Below are 18886 nucleotides of genomic sequence, written 5' to 3' on the forward strand. Positions count from 1 at the left end.
TACTCTCCATCTTCTCCCTGTTCGGCTACCCCGCGTACATACACACGATCGGGGGTCCTCATTTATGAGCGACGAGCTGCGTCAATTCCTGCTCGACAGGGGCATTGCCTCTAGCAGGACGACCAGCTATAACCCCCGGGGTAACGGACAGGTCGAGCGGGAGAATGGTACCATCTGGAAGACCATACTACTGGCCCTCCGGTCCAGAGATCTCCCTATTTCCCGATGGCAAGAGGTGATCCCCGATGCCCTACATTCTATCCGCTCACTCCTCTGTACCACAACAAATTAGACACCTCATGAATGTCTTCTTGTTTTCCCCAGGAAGTCATCCTCCGGATCCCCTCTCCCGACGTGGCTGGTCACCCCCGGACCCATCTTGCTCCGGAAGCATGTGCGGGTGCACAAGTCCGACCCGTTGGTGGAACAAGTCCAGTTACTCCATGCTATCCCGCAGTATGCGTACGTGGAGTACCCCGACGGTCGGCAGGACACGGTCTCCCTCCGGGATCTGGCACCCACCGGCGTGCGGCCTCCCCCCCCCGCCCCATCACAGACCCCCCCTCCTTTTTTTCACCCCAGCACCTCACTCAGGTTCCCCATTCCACATCCATGGCGTCTTCACCGCCAGCTCGGGTGACGGAGACTATTCAAGGTCCATCGCTCCCGGACTCCAGGACGTCAGCGGAACCATCAGCCGACCCGACATCAACTCCTCCACTGCGGCGGTCTGCCAGGACGTCAAGGACCACAAAAAGACTGATCGAATCTTTCTAAAGTTCTACAGCTCCATGGACTTTGTGTACATATCGTTTTGTCTGGGCCAGTGGGAAGCCCCCAAATTCGATAAGAGTGAGGAGAGAAAATTTATCCTCCCGGCTGCTACTCATATCACCAGTTCTCTCTCCCCCCCCTCCCCGGCTCTTGTTCATACCCCCCCCCCCCACCTTCCTTCTCCGCAAGGGGTGAATGTGGTGATATGATCTGCATACCTGTCTGCCATTGGGGCAGAACACCAGCTTACCATTGGCCCTGGTCGGTCATGTGACTCTCGACCGATTGGCCGAGAGGCTGAGTTAACCACGCCTCCATTACCGAGGTATAAAGGGACAAACGCCCGGCGATCGTCCATTCCATTGTAGACGATCGCAGAGCTATGTTCTAGTCTATTAAAGCCTGACTTTTGTAAAGCACACGTCTCGCGTACAATTGATGGCACATCATGGCCCAGTCGCAGCACGCCATGGCACAATCACAGCAGTCGATGTCACAGTCCCAGAACTCGATGGCACAGTCCCAGCAGTCAGTCGCGGAGAGCATCAACCGCCTGACACATGTGCTGGATGGTGCCGTGCTCTCACAGGTTGTGATCGCACAGTCCCTGGCGGGAATGCCTAACTCCCTGGACTCCGTCTCTGCAAACCTTCGGATCCTGGTGGATACCGTAGCAGGCCTCCAGGACTGGCAGCGCCAGGTGTCGGTGGCGTGACGGGGCACCACCCCGCTCGCACCTCTGTCCCAAAGTGAGGCCCGGGGACACCGGGCTCCCCGAGGGAGGAGGAGGTTTCGGGGCCCGTCCCATTAACTCCATCACGGGACGTCCCGGAATTCTCGGCCTCCCCCCGTCCCATCCCTGGTGCATCGGGTGGGCAGCAGGCAGAGCAGGGTGGCACAACGTCACCCGAGACGCCCGCAGAGCAGCCTGGCCCATCAAGGCCAGGTCGCACCAGGAAACGCTTGCCGAAGGAGAAACGAGTCGAAGGGGGCGATTCGCAGCAGTCCTCCGCCACTCCTGCTGTATCATCTGGGGATTCACTTAGACGTAGTGGTAGGGTCCGTAAGGCAACAAAGAGAGACATTGAGTCAGTTGGCACGGGTGAAGGGCACAGTTTAGTAGTAGGGGCTAGGGCACCTGTAAATTTTTGTTCACATTAAACGCACTGTTCCACCTTACTTGTAATACCGTGTGATTGTTCCAAGCCACAGGAATCGTGATGGTGACCGAGTGTCGCTGGGGTTGACGAGCGATGAAACTTCGGTGCCGGGTGTGCAGTCCCTTCCCCCCCACCCCCTCCCACAGCTAGCCCACGCGGGCACGTGATGGAGTGCCCGTGACGATCTCAGCGGCCACCAAGGTGGATGGTTCAGCTATTGCCATGGGTCAGACTCTCTCTAACGATTCTGAGCTCACAGCTCTTCGCAGAACGGGCTGTCATCATTCCACATGGCACTGATCACACCCGCTGACACAGCCATCAATGTTGTGCCATACCGTCTGGACTCAGTGGTAAGAGTGATGTTGAAGTGGAGCAGTGTACACTGAGAGGGGGTGGGGGGGTGGGGTGGGGGGGGGGGGGGTGAGGGGGGGGGCTGCGGTGGTGGCAGTTATGTGTTGACCCTCTGCATTAGGTGGTGGTTCGGTGTTCAGCGGGGACGTCGCATACGACGCGTGAACCGTGCTGCCACCAAGGCGTCGCGTGCCCGCCATCATCGCCGGGTCCGTCATGCCGCCTCCTGGACATCACCAGCACCAGGGTCGTGTCTGCGTGCTGCGCCTGCCACTCCGCCAGCCTCCTCCTCCTCCTCCTCCTCCCTCTCTTCCTCCTCCTCCTCCCCCTCCTCCTCCTCTGTGCTGGCACCACTGCCATTGGTTTCTCCCTCCGCCTCCTGCAGCAGGTCATCTCCCCTCTGCATCGCGATGTTGTGCAGCGCACAGCAGACCACTACAATGCGAGCGACCCTGTCGGCCTGAATCTCATCTTCAGGAGGCCAAGGCAGCGCTGCACCACACCCCTGGTTGCTGCATGGGCCTCGTTGTATCGGGTTTCCGCATTGGTCTGAGGCCTCCGTATAGGCGTCATCAGCCAAGACCTCAGCGGATAACCCCTGTCGCCTAGCAACCAGCCCCTCAGCCGGGGGGGACGTCCCTCAAACATCGCGGGGATGAACGACTGCGCCAGTATGTAGGAGTCATGCACACTCCCTGGGAACCTTGCACAGACGTTCATGATCCTCATGTGGGGGTTGCATACCACCTGGATATTCATGGAGTATGTCCCCCTCCTGTTTGTGAACAAGTCCCTGTCCCCTGCAGGCGGGCGCATGGGGACATGAACACAATCGATTGCCCCCTGCACCATCGGTATCCCGGCCACGCTGGCAAATCCACGAGCTCGTGAGTCTTGAGTTGCTCGGTCCTCGGGAAAGGTGATGTAGCGATCGGCGATGGCATAGAGGGCGTCGGCCACATCCTGGATACACCTGTGCACCGATGACTGGGAGATCCCGGAGAGGTCCCCGCTCGGAGACTGGAAGGAGCCGGTCGCATAGACGTTAAGAGCGACCATCACCATGATGGCAACCGGGGTCGCGTATGTTCCCCCCGCTCCATGTGGGGCGAGGTGCGCCACGAGGTGACAGATATGTATCACCGTCCGCCTACTCAGCCGGAGTCTCCTCCTGCAGGTGATGTCCGTCATTGTTAGGAAAGAGATCGGGGCACGATACACCCTCGGCCTTGATCGTCGCCTCTGGCACCGTGGTTGCACCCTCACTCTCTCCTCCTCTCCCTCCTCCTCCTCCTCCCCCCCATGCTGCTCGACGACTGGCAACTCCTCGGCCCTTCCGTCTGCTGCTGCAGCTGGCCTTGCATCCACTGCGGGTTGTGGGTGTGGATGCTGCTCCATCTCCAAATGCAGTGCAGCGGCCCCAACCACTGCGCAGAACATAGCCGTTCTGTTCGCAGACATTGTGCTAACCTACAGAAGGGTGGTGGGGGGCAGAGAAACGGGACATGTTAGACGGACATGTTAGACGGAGGTTAGTTGACACCTCGGCAGCCGCCTGCCACGGGATACCTGTGTGTCCCGGTGGCCTGGTCGCGCTGCTGACACGCGGGCAGCCTAACCCCTGGTCACTTTCTGCATCCAACAGGCAGTTAACTACGCCCTCTTCACCGGTGCGTCAGTGGCCTGTGGTTGTAAGCCACAGGGGAACCAGCGGCCGTGACTGGTACGCCATGGCATGGCGGCAGACATTTTGTAACGGGGTTGGACGGGTCACTCGCTCACTCTCTCCCTACCCCCCCCACTCCCACTCCCCCCCGTCTCCCCCACTCCCCCCTCAGTCTCCCCCACTCCCCCCTCAGTCTCCCCCACTCCCCCCTCAGCCTCCCCCACTCCCCCCTCAGTCTCTCCCACTCCCCCCTCAGTCTCCCCCACTCCCCCCTCAGTCTCCCCCACTCCCCCCTCAGTCTCCCCCACTCCCCCCTCCATCTCCCTCAGTCTCCCCCACTCCCCCCCAGTCTCCCCCACTCCCCCCTCAGTCTCCCCCACTCCCCCCTCAGTCTCCCCCCTCCCTTCAGTCTTCCCCACTCCCCCCTCAGTCTCCCCCACTCCCCCTCCATCTCCCCCTCTCCCCCCCCTCAGTCTCCCCCACTCCCCCCTCAGTCTCCCCCACTCCCCCCTCAGTCTCCCCCACCCCCCCCCCCCCTCAGTCTCCCCCACTCTCCCCCTCAGTCTCCCCCACTCCCCCCTCAGTCTCCCCCACACCCCCACCGCTCTGGACCCCCCTCCCATTCTCGGGGATGCCTTCCCCGTTGTGGCCAGACTCCAGTAGTGCGCTGAGCGGTGCGCTCACCTAATCGAAGCTCTCGTCAGCCACCACGACTGGTTGACGAACTTGAAAAGCAGGTGTGTTGGCCGGCGTGAAAACAGTGCATGATGACGTCGGGACTTCGGCCCATCCGGGCCGGAGAATAGCGGGGGGCCAATAAGTAGCGATTCTGGTCGTGTCGGGGGCGTGTTCGAGGCCTTTGCCGGGAATCCCATTGTGTAGTTTGTGCGGGGTTCGGAGAATAGTGGGAGGGCGTTGGACCTGCGTCGCCGTGAAAATTTGCGCGGCCCGCTATTCTCCGAACCGGCGTGAGTGCGGAGAATCGCGCCCGTAACATCTAAATGTAAACATTATACTAAACAAACATTGCAAGATTGATTCTCAACAAGACTTAAAATTAATTGGTGCTCAGCTACATTTGACTTTCTTGCAATGTATAATTTAATGCCTTCACTAATTTTCTGCCTCTTATTAAGTTCATGTTCCAGACAACATCCCCATTTAATGAAGGAATGATTAATGATACCTCGGATTTAAGCTCCAATCCTCATTAAGATCGAAGCTTAGACTTTATGAACAATATTATTATAATGCTGGAGGTAAACCATTGAAAATAACAGCTGATACTTAATGTTAAAATAATGCAAATCTAGAAGCCTTGTTGTAAATATTTAACTTTTGAGGCTGAAGCAAACATTACAAGTTCAAATAATTAGCTGCAGAATCCCAATTTCCTCAAGCTCGAGACTGACAGCAAATATATCAGAACAGTTTAATAAATATGATGCCATTTATGATTATTGGACTGTTCTATATTCAGCGAGCGAAATCATGGAATAATGGAATTTACAGTGCAGAAGGAGACCACTCAGCCCATCGAGTCTGCACCGGCCCTTGGAAAGAGCACACCACCCAAATCCACACCTCCACCCCACCCCCGCAACTCAACCCTTTTGGACACTGAGGGCAATTTAGCATGGCCAATCCACCTAATCCATACATCTTTGGACTGTGGGAGGAAACCAGAGCACCCGGACAAAACCCATGCAGACATAGGGACAATGAACAAACTCCACACAGATCGTGACCCAAGCCGGGAATTGAACCTGGGACCCTGGAGCGACAGTGCTAACCACTGTGCTACTGTGCCGCCCCCATGTTTAAAAAGTGATTTGTCAATCACGGAAATACAGTGCATTGTTTGTGAAAGCATTTAAAAGAAGAGTGGGCAAAGAGGTAAGAGGCGCCATTAGGTAATCTGGAGCTGCTGAAGTAAAAATAGTTCTGTTGTGGTTAAAGTGGAATGGCTTGAGATTTTGTGTGCTAGTGAAAGTAAATTTGAAAATAACAGCTCAAATCTTGCTAAAAGGGTATTGTACCAATACCATTCTAGAAAGATGGGGTAGCACGGTAGCATAGTGGTTAGCACTGTTGCTTCATGGCGCCAGGGACCCAGGTTCAATTCCCAGCTTGGGTCACTGTCTGTGCAGAGTCTGCAGTTTCTCCCTGTGTCTGTGTGGGGTTCCTCCGGGTGCTCTGGTTTCCTCCCACAAGTCCTGAAAGACGTACTTGTTAGGTGAATGGCACATTCTGAATTCTCCCTCAGTCTACCCGAACAGGCACCATGTAACTTCATTGCAGTGTTAATGTAAGCCTACTTGTGACACTAATAAAGATTGTTATTATAATAACATTCACTCTTCAGAATTCAGTCTACTTCATTATTATTCAGAGATCCAGGTGCAAAAAAGCAAACTCCTTTCTTCAATTATTTGTTCTCGAGATGTAGGCGTCACTGGCTAGGCCAGCATTTATTACCCATCTCTAATTGCCTTTGAGAAGGTGGTGGTGAGCAGCCTTCTTGAACTGTCACAGTCCATTTGTCGTCGGAACACCCACAGTATTGTTAGGAAGGGAAATAGAAAATTGTAATTGAAATTTGGAAGAATACATGCAGTTAAAGGAAAGTGGTCGCATAAGAAGACATTTTCCTTACAGCTCTTTGAGATTAGGCAAATAAATGTTGGGAAAGAACATCATTGTTCAGGGGAATGTTTACAGAAAACGATTCTGATCAACACACTTTGAAAGGTACTGAAATGGAAATTATATTGCCTAGGTGATAAGGCTGCAAGCAAGTTGTCCTGTTTGCCAACCATTCCATCCACAGAATTCAGCTTTGCAACAGGAATGATAGGAAGTGAAGGCGATTTGGGAACAGTGATTAGCTATTACCGTTGTGCTAGTCCTAAACTGCATTTTAGTTCTGGGTATTCTTGCAGCATGTGCCACCTCTTTGAAACTGGCTCCTTGCTGACCCAGAACCTGTGAAGACAGTTCCCTGGTCAATGACAGATAGAGCCAGCAACAATTGCAAATAGAGTTGCTGGCACTTCACTAAATGTGGTCAATGCTTATTTTTTGCTGTACTTGATGTTGGCCCCAACATAGTTGCTTGCCATATTACTAAAAGCATGCATAGTGGACTGCCATGCATGAGTCAACCAGGCCTTCACATATAATTTTTATGCCATCTGGTCTGTTAACACAACCTACCTTGTGATTGGGGTCTTTGCATTCTCATTTGTTTGACAGAGCCACATATCTGTGCACCTGTCTGTAAGTGTGAGCACACAAGCATCAAAAGGTCCAAAAACCTCTGGTACAGACAGGCTGGACAAGACAATACCCTTGTATTGCTCTTCCTCTCCCTGTAAGTAAAAGCTTAAATATACTCTACTGGGAAAGCTGTTGGTAACTCGATGTAATGTTTGCCAAAAAAGAGAAACCAGAAGCAGAGCAATTATTACAAAAATTAATCAAATTGAGTGTCAACAAAAATTAAATGTCAAATTGCCCAGGCTGTAACCTGGTAACTAAATTTTATGATATATTTGGATTTAACTTCTGGTTACAAACTGGTTACCTTGCATTTATTGCATGAGTATTACAGCACAGATACAGGTCATTTACCCAAGGGCACAATTTTACACTCCCCAACAAAGCATTGGTGGGGAGGGAGCGTAAAATTGATGGATTGGATTCCCCCTTGGAACCCCCCCAACTCCAGACGCAATTTAACATTTGAGTGGGTAGGGCCTCAGGCGGGAAACCCATCCATTCACCTATTAAGGCTCTAAAGTGTCAGGGGCTGGTTTAGCACAGAGCTAAATCGCTGGCTTTTAAAGCAGATCAAGGCAGGCCAGCAGCACGGTTCAATTCCCGTACCAGCCTCCCCGAACAGGCGCCGGAATGTGGCGACCAGGGGCTTTTCACAGTAACTTCATTTGAAGCCTACTTGTGACGATAAGCAATTTTCATTTCATTAATCCCACCCAGCTTCAAGTTTTAGGCTGGCAGGAACGGATGAGTAAAGGGTGGGAAAATGCCAAAAAAAAACTTTTCCCAACTCGGCGAGAAGGGCGCCTCACTCTAAAGTAACCTCGGAATTAGGGTGCTCTTCCCCCAGGACATTGGAGCTCTGGGACCCCCTCCCCCTTGCTAATCAAGTGAGCATTAAATGGCAGTGGAAGTTTGAGAGTCGCCAGCTGCTTGTTAGACACGGACTCTCAGGATGGCGAGTGCCAATTAGTCACCATCTACCCCAAATAGTCTATGTTCAGCATGAACCTCCCCCTGTCTTATTTTATATAATGCTAGTGATGTATCCTTCTATTCCTTTCTCTGTCTGTACTTAATGGAACTTCCCCATTAAATTTATCAATGCTATTTGCCTCAACCATTAAATGTGGTACCATCTTCGGTATTCTCACCATTCTGGATAAACCTTGTGTTTATTAATTTTTATATGTTCTTTGGATGTGAGAGCCACTGGCAAGGCCAGCATTTATTGCCCATTCCTTATTGACTTTGAGAAGATAATGATGAGCTGGCTTTATGAATCACTGCAGTCCATATGTTGTTGGTACACATTATTATTCACAGTTCCAGGTGCAAAAGGCAAACTACTTCTGGGAATGAAAAATCGAGGTAAACGAAATTTAAAAGAATACATGCATTTAAATTTCAGGGAAGCAGTAGCATAAGAAAAAATATTCCTTACAGCTTTCCAGGATAAGGCAAAGAAATGGTGTGCTGTTGGGGAGAGAGACAGTTTGAGGATTTTGACCAGAGACAGTGAATATCAGTATGGTGTGTGGATTGAAGGGAACTTGCAGGTGATGGTGTTCTCATGCATCTGCTGCCCTTGCCCTTCAAGGTGATAGAGGTTGCGGGTTTGGAAGGTGCTGTTGAAGAAAGCTTGACCAGTTACTACACTGCATCCTGTAGATGGTGATAGAGGGAGTGAATGTTTAACAAAGAACAAAGAACAAAGAAAAGTACAGCACAGGAACATGCCCTTCAACACTCCAAGCCTGCGGCGACCATGCTGCCTGTCTAAACTAAAATCTTCTACACTTCCGGTGTCCGTATCCCTCTATTTCCATCCCATTCGTGTATTTGTCAAGATGCCCCTTAAACATCACTATCGTAAGGTAATGGGCTGGGTGCCTATTTTGTTGGTTGCCTTGCTTCGGATGGTGTTGAGCTTCTTGGATGTTGTTGGAACTGCACTCACTGGGTGAAGTGGAGAATATTCCATCACACTCCTGACCTTTACTTGTAGATGTAGACAGGCTTTCGGAAGTGTGGAGATGAGTTACTCAGTGCAGAATTCTGCAGAATACCTGTTCTTGCAGCTAAAGTATTTATATGGCTGGTCCAGTTAAATTTCTGGTCAATCCCCCAGGATTCTGATGATGAGAGTCAAAGATGGTAATAATACCATTTTATGTCAAAAGGAGGTTCCTTCTTGTTGATGATAGTCATTGGCTGGCATTTGAGTGAAACAAATGCTACTTGCCACCTACAAAGAAACAAAGAACAAAGAAAATTACAGCACAGGAACAGGCCCTTCGGCCCTCCCAGCCTGCGCCGATCCAGATCCTTTATCTAAACCTGTCTCCTATTTTCCAAGGTCTACTTCTCTCTCTTCCCCACCCGTTCATATACCTGTCCAGGTGCATCTTAAATGATGCTATCGTACCCGCCTCTACCACCTTCGGTGGTAAAGCGTTCCAGGCACCCACCACCCTCTGCGTAAAAAACTTTCCACGCACATCTCCCTTAAACTTTTCACCTCTCACCTTGAAATCGTGACCCCTTGTAACTGACACCCCCAATCTTGGAAAAAGCTTGTTGCTATCCACCCTGTCCATACCTCTCATAATTTTGTAGACGTCAATCAGGTCCCCCTCAACCTCCGTCTTTCCAACGAAAACAATCCTAATCTACTCAACCTTTCTTCATAGCTAGCACCCTCCATACCAGGCAACATCCTGGTGAACCTCCTCTGCACCCTCTCCAAGGCATCCACATCCTTCTGGTAATGTGGCGACCAGAACTGCACGCAGTATTCCAAATGTGGCCGAACCAAAGTCCTATACAACTGTAACATGACCTGCCAACTCTTGTACTCAATACCCCGTCCGATGAAGGCAAGCATGCTGTATGCCTTCTTGACCACTCTATCAACCTGCGTTGCCACCTTCAGGGTACAATGGACCTGAACTCCCAGATCTCTCTGCACATCAATTTTCCCCAAGACTTTTCCATTGACCATATAGTCCGCTCTTGAATTTGATCATCCAAAATGCATCACCTCGCATTTGCCTGGATTGAACTCCATCTGCCATTTCTCTGCCCAACTCTCCAATCTATCTATATTTAGTTGTATTCTCTGACAGTCCTCCTCTCTATCTGCAACTCCACTAATCTTAGTATCATCTGCAAACTTGCTAATCAGACCACCTATACCTTCCTCCAAGTCATTTATGTAGATCACAAACAACAGTGCTCCGAGCATGGATCCCTGTGGAACACCACTAGTCACCCTTCTCCATTTTGAGACACTCCCTTCCACCATTACTCTCTGTCTCCTGTTGCCCAGCCAGTTCTTTATCCATCTAGCTAGTACACCCTGAATCCCATACGACTTCTTTTTTTCCATCAACCTGCCATGGGAAACCTTATCAAACGCCTTACTAAAGTCCATGTATACAACATCTACAGCCCTTCCCTCATCAATTAACTTTGTCACTTCCTCAAAGAATTCTCTTAGGTTTGTAAGACATGACCTTCCCTGCACAAAACCATGCTGCCTATCACTGATAAGTCTATTTTCTTCCGGATGTGAATAGATCCTATCCCTCAGTATCTTCTCCAACAGTTTACCTACCACTGACGTCAAGCTCACAGCTCTATAATTCCCTGGATTATCCCTGCTACCCTTCTTAAACAAAGGGACAACATTAGCAATTCTCCAGTCCTCTGGGACCTCACCCGTGCTCAAGGATGCTGCAAAGATATCTGTTAAGGCCCCAGCTATTTCGACCCTCGCTTCCCTCAGAAACCTGGGATAGATCCCATCCGGTCCTGGGGACTTGTCCACCTTAATGTCTTTTAGAATACCCAAAACTTCCCCCTTCCGTATGACAACTTGACCGAGAGTATTTAAACATCCATCCCTAGCCTCAACATCCGTCTTGTCCCTCTCCTTTGTGAATACCAATGCAAAGTAGTCATTAAGACTCTCACCCATTTCCTCTGAGTCCACGCGTAAATTTCCTCTTTTGTCTTTAAGTGGGCCAATCCTTTCTCTAGTTACCCTCTTGCTCCTTACATACGAATAAAATGCTTTGGGATTTTCCTTAACCCTGTTAGCCAAAGATATTTCATGACCCCTTTTAGCCCTCTTTATTGCGCGTTTGAGATTCATCCTACTTTCCCGATATTCCTCCAAAGCTTCTTCAGTTTTGAGTTGCCTCGATCCTATGTATGCTTCCTTTTTCATCTTAGCTAGTCTCACAATTTCACCCGTCATCCATGGTTCCCTAATCATGCCATTTCTATCTTTCATTTTCACAGGAACATGTCTGTCCTGCACTCTAATCAACCTTTCCTTAAAAGACTTCCACATTTCAAATGTGGATTTACCCTTAAACAGCTGCTCCCAATCCATATTCCCTAGCTCCTGCCGAATTTTGTTATACTCTGCCTTTCCCCAATTTAGCACTCTTCCTTTCGGACCACTCTTGTCCTTGTCCATGAGTATTCTAAAACTTACGGAATTGTGATCGCTATTCCCAAAGTAATCACCGACTGAAACATCAACCACCTGGCTGGGATCATTCCCCAATACCAGGTCCAGTATGGCCCCTTCCCAAGTTGAACTATTTAAAACTCTCTTGGATGCTCCTTACAAACTCTGCTCCATCTACGTCTCCAACACTACACGAATCCCATTCAATGTTGGGGAAGTTAAAATCTCCCATCACAACCACCCTATTGCTCCTACATTTTTCTATAATCTGTCTGCATATTTGTAGCTCTACTTCATGCTCGCTTTTGGGAGGCCTGTAGTAAAGTCCCAACAATGTTACTGCACCCTTCCTATTTCTCAGCTCCACCCATATTGCCTCAGTGCTCGAATCCTCCATCGTGCCTTCCTTAATCACAGCTGTGATATCATCTCTGACGAGTAATGCAACTCCTCCACCCCTTCTACCTCCCTCCCTATCCCTCCTGAAGCATCTACAAGCCTGAATGTTGTCCAGATCTTGGTACATATTGCCATGGACAGTTCCAGTGTTAGGGCAGTCATTAGGGAACAGCTCCACTTCTGACATAATTTCCTTATGTCTTTCCTTATATTCCACACAGGCTTCGTCTGTTCCCAACCTTCTTCCCCTGACAAATGCCTGTTTTTTCATTTGACGAGGCCTACAATATCTCTCGTTATCCAAGGTTCCCGAAATTTGGCATATTTATCCTTCTTTCTCACAGGAACATGCTGTTCCTGAATTCCTTTCGGAAAAAAAAATGAAAAAATGAAAATTGCTTATTGTCACGGGTAGGCTTCAATGAAGTTACTGTGAAAAGCCCCTGGAAGTCACCACATTCCAGCGCCTGTTCGGGGAGGCTGTTACAGGAATCGAACTGTGCTGCTGGCCTACTTTCAAAGCCAGCGATTTAGCCCTGTGCTAAACAGCCCCATGTCAAGGACAGATGTTTCTGCAACCAGTAGGTTGGTGAGGAAAGCGGTCAGGTAGTTTTTTCCCTCCTGCTGGTTCCCTCACTGAGTGGTACTTGCGTGGTGTGAGTAGCTTCTGTTATGGAAGTGTAGACATCTCCTCTTCATTATCTACAATCTATTGAACTCCTTCATCATTCTAAAGACTGTTCAGGTCACTGTTTGGCTAGAGAAAATAACTCCAACCTGTTCAGTCTTTTCTGAATGCTCATTATATCATTATGGTGATATGCCTATGGGCTATATCATAGTTGGATGGTGTGCGACCTCCAACTAGAAGGTGGCGGTACAGGCACACCATGCGGTCTCTAGACCAAGGTCATGTGGCCTGAGACCCAGATAAAGGGAGGTACATCTGGTCATCTTCAGAAGATTGATAATAATAGCTTATTGTCACAAGTAGGCTTCAATGAAGTTACCGTGAAAAGCCCCTAGTCACCACCTTCCCAGGGAGGCCGGTACAGGAATTGAACCCACACTGCTGGTCTTGTTCTACATTACAAGCCAGCTGTTTAGCGCACTGTGCTAAACCAGCCCCGATAAGACTTATATGTAATTGGTCAGTGCTAGGTGTAAGTTCCAAAGGAGTAGCAAGACTCCATGATAACATACTCTGTATCAGATTGTCATCTTACCACACGAGACACAATAAAAGGATCCTGGGTTGGACATATCAAAGTGTTTGGTGAATTACTTCATAAAGTACAAGGGACCAAACACAAGAATCATGACATGTTTTGTACCTTGAATGCTGCCCCTGCAAATGAGAAAAAGTTGCACATTGTACAAAATGATAACATCTTTTCCTTTACAAAATATACTTTATTCACAAAATATCTGAAAGAGACATTACAAAACATTTCAAATTGTCATAACAAGAAACTGCAATCATATTCACATTTTCTCCAGAAATCAAGATGCAATCTTGAGATGGTTACCAGCCCCTCAGCCTTGTCACGTCGTTCCGTTATTTACATGTGTTCAGGATGGGAGTTGGATGCTCCTCGTTGAAATGTTTGTGGAAACGCATCCGATGGATAGACACCCTTCTTGTATGCCAGTTTACAGGGAAAACAATCCAGGAGCACTACATTTCATAAGTTTCGACCAAGGAATCTGGAGGTGCGTGGAGGGAAATTATGTAAGTACCAGAAAATAACATAACCGAGCCACCGTTCACCAGTAAGTTATTACTCTGAGGCAAAGCTGGGTGTTTCGACATGAATAAGAACTTAATGCAAAGGCAGCTGTCACCAAGCAACATTCAGGGGCTGGTTTGGCTCACTCGGCTTTTCAAGCAGGCCAGCAGCACGGTTCGATTCCCGTACCAGCCTCCGGGACAGGTGCTGGAATGTGGCGACTGGGGGCTTTTCACAGTAACTTCATTGAAGCCTACTTCAAAATAAGCCATTTTCATTTCATTTCCCTGGGACCTAAAGTGCGGATTGGGGGGGGGGCACGTTCTGCTTCTCTGCAGCTTCCCAAGGAGCGGAATGCAGCGGGTTTGACCATCCTGCCACGGGAGCGGGATTCCTCCGATGCCGAATCATTCAAAATAGGAGAGGAGAGGAGAGACAATCACCTTTGCTGACCAGAATAAACCTTCCCCCCGGATGAGAGGAGACAGAGTGCAAACGGGACTCCCGGTCGTAACAATGCGCGCGCGACGTGCTGACAGACCCATGGCAATGAGGGATGGAGATGACTGCAGTCATTGCTCAGACTGCTCTCAGCCGGCATCCTGCCTGCCGCGGGATGTTCACCTTCACCCGGGGCTTTGACTGAGCCGGCGGGGAGGGCAGGGGGTATTCACAACGGATATCCTGCAGGGTGACAGCGCGGGCTTGGCGCCGAAGCTGTGATTTGGCGGCTGCCGGTGGAGCTCCTCTGCTTCAGGTTCCCATTCGCGCGTCGACTCAGTCCGCCTGCGGGGCGGGCTGGCACAGGAGGAGCTGCAGGCTGCAGCCTGACTGGAGATAGTGAGTGAGGGGAGAGAGAGAGAGACAAACACATACTTCCCAGCGCCAGCACTCAGTCAGCGACCAACAGACAGACAGCAGGTAAATCCAGTCTACATTGTGCAGACATTTTGTCTGCTAGGTGTGATGTAAAAGCGGCATTGTTAATACCAGGCTAATTCCTCTTGTTTTAAATTGCGGGGGGCCCTCTTCCCATTCAATTAGAAGTCGATGTGTGCATTGCTCCCGTATCTCACAGGCAGAAACAATATGCGGACTGCATGCCGCATATAGGTTTGCACAACCTGCTATGTGCTAGCCCTCGTGCCAGGTTTATATTGAAGTGATTGGAAATAGTCAATGCAAACATTTCCAGGCGGCCCGTGACATTCGGCATATGCGTTGCTAAAAGCGTCCCTGGCAAGCCTCTGGGAGGGAGATTTGTGACACGGCAATGCCTAATGTTGATAAACTTGGATTCTCGCATCAGTTCATCTTCATTCTGGCGATAAGATAACGAGCGAATTCACGACTTGCATTTTCACCGCGTTGTTCTTGTTAAATATAAAGTCGCATTTACACCGGGGTTGCTGCTTTTTTCTCTCTTCAACTACCACTGAAAGATCCTGCGGTATGTGAAATTGATGTGTGTGAATGAAAATCCATTATTTCTGTGGGACAGTTGCCGTGTATCTATCTCAGCTTTGCTTTTTGCTTCACTGTGTGTTATCAAAACGATGCATGTACAGGTGCCAAGTGGAGTAAATTATGTGTTACCCATTGATGCCCAAAAAACAACTGTCGTTTGTTAATCATTCAAATTCCCGGATTACGCGCATTTTAAAAAAAACAACTGTTGCGTGCATTTTTGCAAACGTTATTTAATTCAATAAGATATTACTTGTGAAATTTTGTCTTCAACAACATTTGACAGAAGTTGGGTTCCTAATTTCATCGTTTATGGTTGACAGCCGGGCGCATGAGCAAGAAACAGTCAAATGTCAAAATTCTAGATTCAAGTCATTGTAAATTTTCACTTCAGGAATTGAATTTTGTAAGAAGTAGTGATGGGACCCCTCCCTACCCCAGCTAGGCTTCTATTTGTCAGAATACTAGTGAAGTTCTTGCTATATTCTAGAGAAAAATATTACAATCTATAGGAAAGTATTCAGTCCCAAATCTATGAATGTACAGAGCACAGGTTCTTAACTTCACAGTTCCAGGGATCCCACGGTTCGATCCTGGTTTGGGCTGTATGTGCAGAGTCTGCACGTTCTCCCCGTGTCTGCATGGGTTTCCTCCCACAGTCCAAAGATGTGCAGGCTAGGTGGATTGGCCATGCTAAATTGCTCTTGGTGTCCAAAAAGGCTAGGCGGGGTGTTACTAGGTTACGAGGATAGGGTGGAGGTGTGGGCTGAGGTAGGGTGCTCTTTCCAAGAGCCAGTGCAGACACGATGGGCCGAATGGCTGCCTTCCGCACTGTAGATTCTATGATCTCCCAAATCTGTGCATGTACAGTACACAGTTCCCTCACTTATAGTAAAATAAATTTAAATTTTTGTGCCACATAAAGTTTGCATGTATAAAGTTAAGAATTCAAGTTGAAATGCTGAATATTATGGTCATATTTTCTGTTATTTTCTGCACAGTTTTAGAATGTATAATTCGTTTGAAAGCATATTCAATTAATAACTGTTTTCCTGCTTCCATCAGTGATGCTCAGGGCATTTGATTGTCACTTGTAAATTCTTTGTCACTTTGCTTATGTATTATGAGAATGGCATCTTATTTTTATTCCTCTAGGGGATGGGTTTTGCTGGCTGGGCCAGCATTTGTTGCCCATCACTAACTGCCCTCCATTTCAGAAGGCATTTGAGAGTCAACCACATTGCTGTGGGTCTGGAGTCACATGTAGGCCAGACAATGTAAGGATGGCAGATTTCCTTCCTTAAAGGACATCCAGAGAACCAGATGGGTTTTTACGGCATTCAACAATGGTTGCATGGTCATCATTAGACTTTTCATTCCACAATTTTATTGAATTCAAATTTTACCATCTGCCATGGTGGGATTTGAACCCGGGTCCGCAGATCTTGCCCTGCCCTCTGGATTATAGTCCAGTAACTACAACACCACTGCATACATTTTAACATTTTGGTGGGTTGCATTATGGCCATTGTTGTGTACAACCATTCATGTTTCTGGTGCAAGAATTTAAACAAGGGTGATAGGAACCACTTTCAAAAAGGTTATGTTCGTCAATGATAAGGTACCAATGAATCTCCCATGGGCCATGCATCACTGACACATAAAAGCACTAGAGACAGTCCATCAGCAGTGCCTCCAGATTTAATGGGAGGACCATTGCAAAAGATGGTAATGTTTCTCTTGAAGCCAGCTCCACAAGAATTCCGGCAAAACTCCTGCAAAATGAACTTCAATGGAATGGGTACTATGTCCAGATGGTCAAACTCCACCCACTCCCGGCCAACAGGTCCTGTATTTTCCACTCTCAAAGGTCCAATGCTCACGAGAGTACAAAGAAAATGCTTCAGAGGCAACCTGAAGCACTCCTTGCAGCATGGCACTATTGACATTAATGACTGGGAGGAGCTCGCTACCAAACGTTCAAAATGGTGACAACCTGGCCATCCAGGACCAGCACACTTCTGGGTCTTTGTGTCACAAGGTTTAACTGATGAGGCAGAGCATGGATGAGAAGAAGAGAAAAGAAAGCAAATCCTGCACAATCGATCACACTACTTTGAGGCTTTTCCCACTCTGGTGTGCGCCCAAGGAGATGCAGGTTGAGGATCGGCTTGTTCGGTCACATAAAGATCCATGGCACAGTCAACTCTGAGTAGACGCCATCTTCGAATTGAGGGACAATTGATGATGACTGAAATAGACCAACTAAACAAGTTCAAATACAGTAAATTTTAAGATTGATATTTATCTTGAAGGAGGATATTAGAGCTATTGATAATTATGGGAGAGTCACTGCACAATGTATGTACCAGTAGGTTAAAAACTTGCAAACATAGTGGCGATATTCAAAAGGGATGACAATTTAGACCCTGCCAATTCCAGTCCAATCAATCTTTCCTCAGTGCTGTGTAAAAGAATGGAAGTTATTATCTAATGTAAGCTTGAACTTTATGAGCAGGATTTTACGTATTGTGGGTCTCCCTTCCCCTGGTTAGAAAGTTGATGGTGAAATGGTGAACATGGTCCAGCAAGCTGCCATGCAGCCATTTAAAGCTTGAGCATTAAATGGCTTATGGTGAGACTTCTGCTACTATCTGGAGAGGAAGTCCCACCTCTGAGAGTTGCTGGCCAATCCAATGACTGACAGCTCTCTGATTCTAACAGTGCCGTGGTTAATGGTGGCCATTGCTGGGACTATATCCAGAGCTGGGTGGATCAGTGATTTATCGGCAGAACCAGGACAGGAGGCACCATCGAGGGTGGTTGAGATTCGTAGTCCAGCAGCTGAGGGAAAACTAGATAGAGGATGTGCAAGTTCTTGGAACAAAGATCAAAGAAAATTACAGCACAGGAACAGGCCCTTCGGCCCTCCCAGCCTGCGCCGATCCAGATCCTTTATCTAAACCTGTCTCCTATTTTCCAAGATCTACCTCCCTCTGTTCCCGCCCGTTCATATGCCCGTCTAGATCCCTCTTAAATGATGCTATCGTGCCCGCCTCTACCACCTCCGCTGGTAAAGCGTTCCAGGTACCCACCACCCTCTGCGTAAAAAACTTTCCACACTCATCTCCCTTAAACTTTCCCCCTCTCACTTTGAAATCGTGACCCCTTGTAACTGACACACCCACTCTTGGAAAAAGCTTGTTGCTATCCACCCTGTCCATACCTCTCATAATTTTGTAGACCTCAATCAGGTCCCCCCTCAACCTCCGTCTTTCCAATGAAAACAATCCTAATCTACTCAACCTTTCTTCATAGCTAGCCCCCTCCATACCAGGCAACATCCTGGTGAACCTCCTCTGCACCGTCTCCAAAGCATCCACATCCATCTGGTGATGTGGCGACCAGAACTGCACGCAATATTCCAAATGTGGCCTAACCAAAGTCCTATACAACTGTAACATGACCTGCCGACTCTTGTACTCAATACCCCGTCTGATGAAGGCAAGCATGCTGTATGCCTTCTTGACCACTCTATCAACTTGCGTTGCCACCTTCAGGGTACAATGGACCT

The 18886-nt window shown here is 48.6% G+C and overlaps 1 protein-coding gene and 1 long non-coding RNA gene across 5 annotated transcripts in view; one reads left to right on the top strand and one right to left on the bottom strand.

The window, feature by feature from the left end:
• Window positions 1-13507: 13507 nt before the first annotated feature.
• Window positions 13508-14476, bottom strand: LOC119962005. Its single transcript, XR_005459782.1, has 2 exons — window positions 14289-14476; window positions 13508-13822 (listed from the first exon to the last, which is right to left on the bottom strand). It is a non-coding gene; the product is annotated as an uncharacterized LOC119962005 (long non-coding RNA).
• Window positions 14477-14640: 164 nt separating this feature from the next.
• The window catches only part of b3galt1b (UDP-Gal:betaGlcNAc beta 1,3-galactosyltransferase, polypeptide 1b), a 170834-nt gene continuing 166588 nt past the window's right edge, over window positions 14641-18886 (top strand). For 3 of the 4 annotated variants that reach the window (XM_038789735.1, XM_038789734.1, XM_038789739.1), the window contains exon 1: window positions 14660-14766. The gene's annotated coding sequence lies outside the window, so the exon portion shown is untranslated. Of the gene's footprint in view, window positions 14767-18886 lie in introns of all 4 variants that reach the window. The other variant, XM_038789736.1, reaches the window with a different exon arrangement.

The sequence above is a fragment of the Scyliorhinus canicula genome, chromosome 2, assembly GCF_902713615.1.
Source record: "Scyliorhinus canicula chromosome 2, sScyCan1.1, whole genome shotgun sequence".
Classification (NCBI taxonomy): Eukaryota; Metazoa; Chordata; class Chondrichthyes; order Carcharhiniformes; family Scyliorhinidae; genus Scyliorhinus; species Scyliorhinus canicula.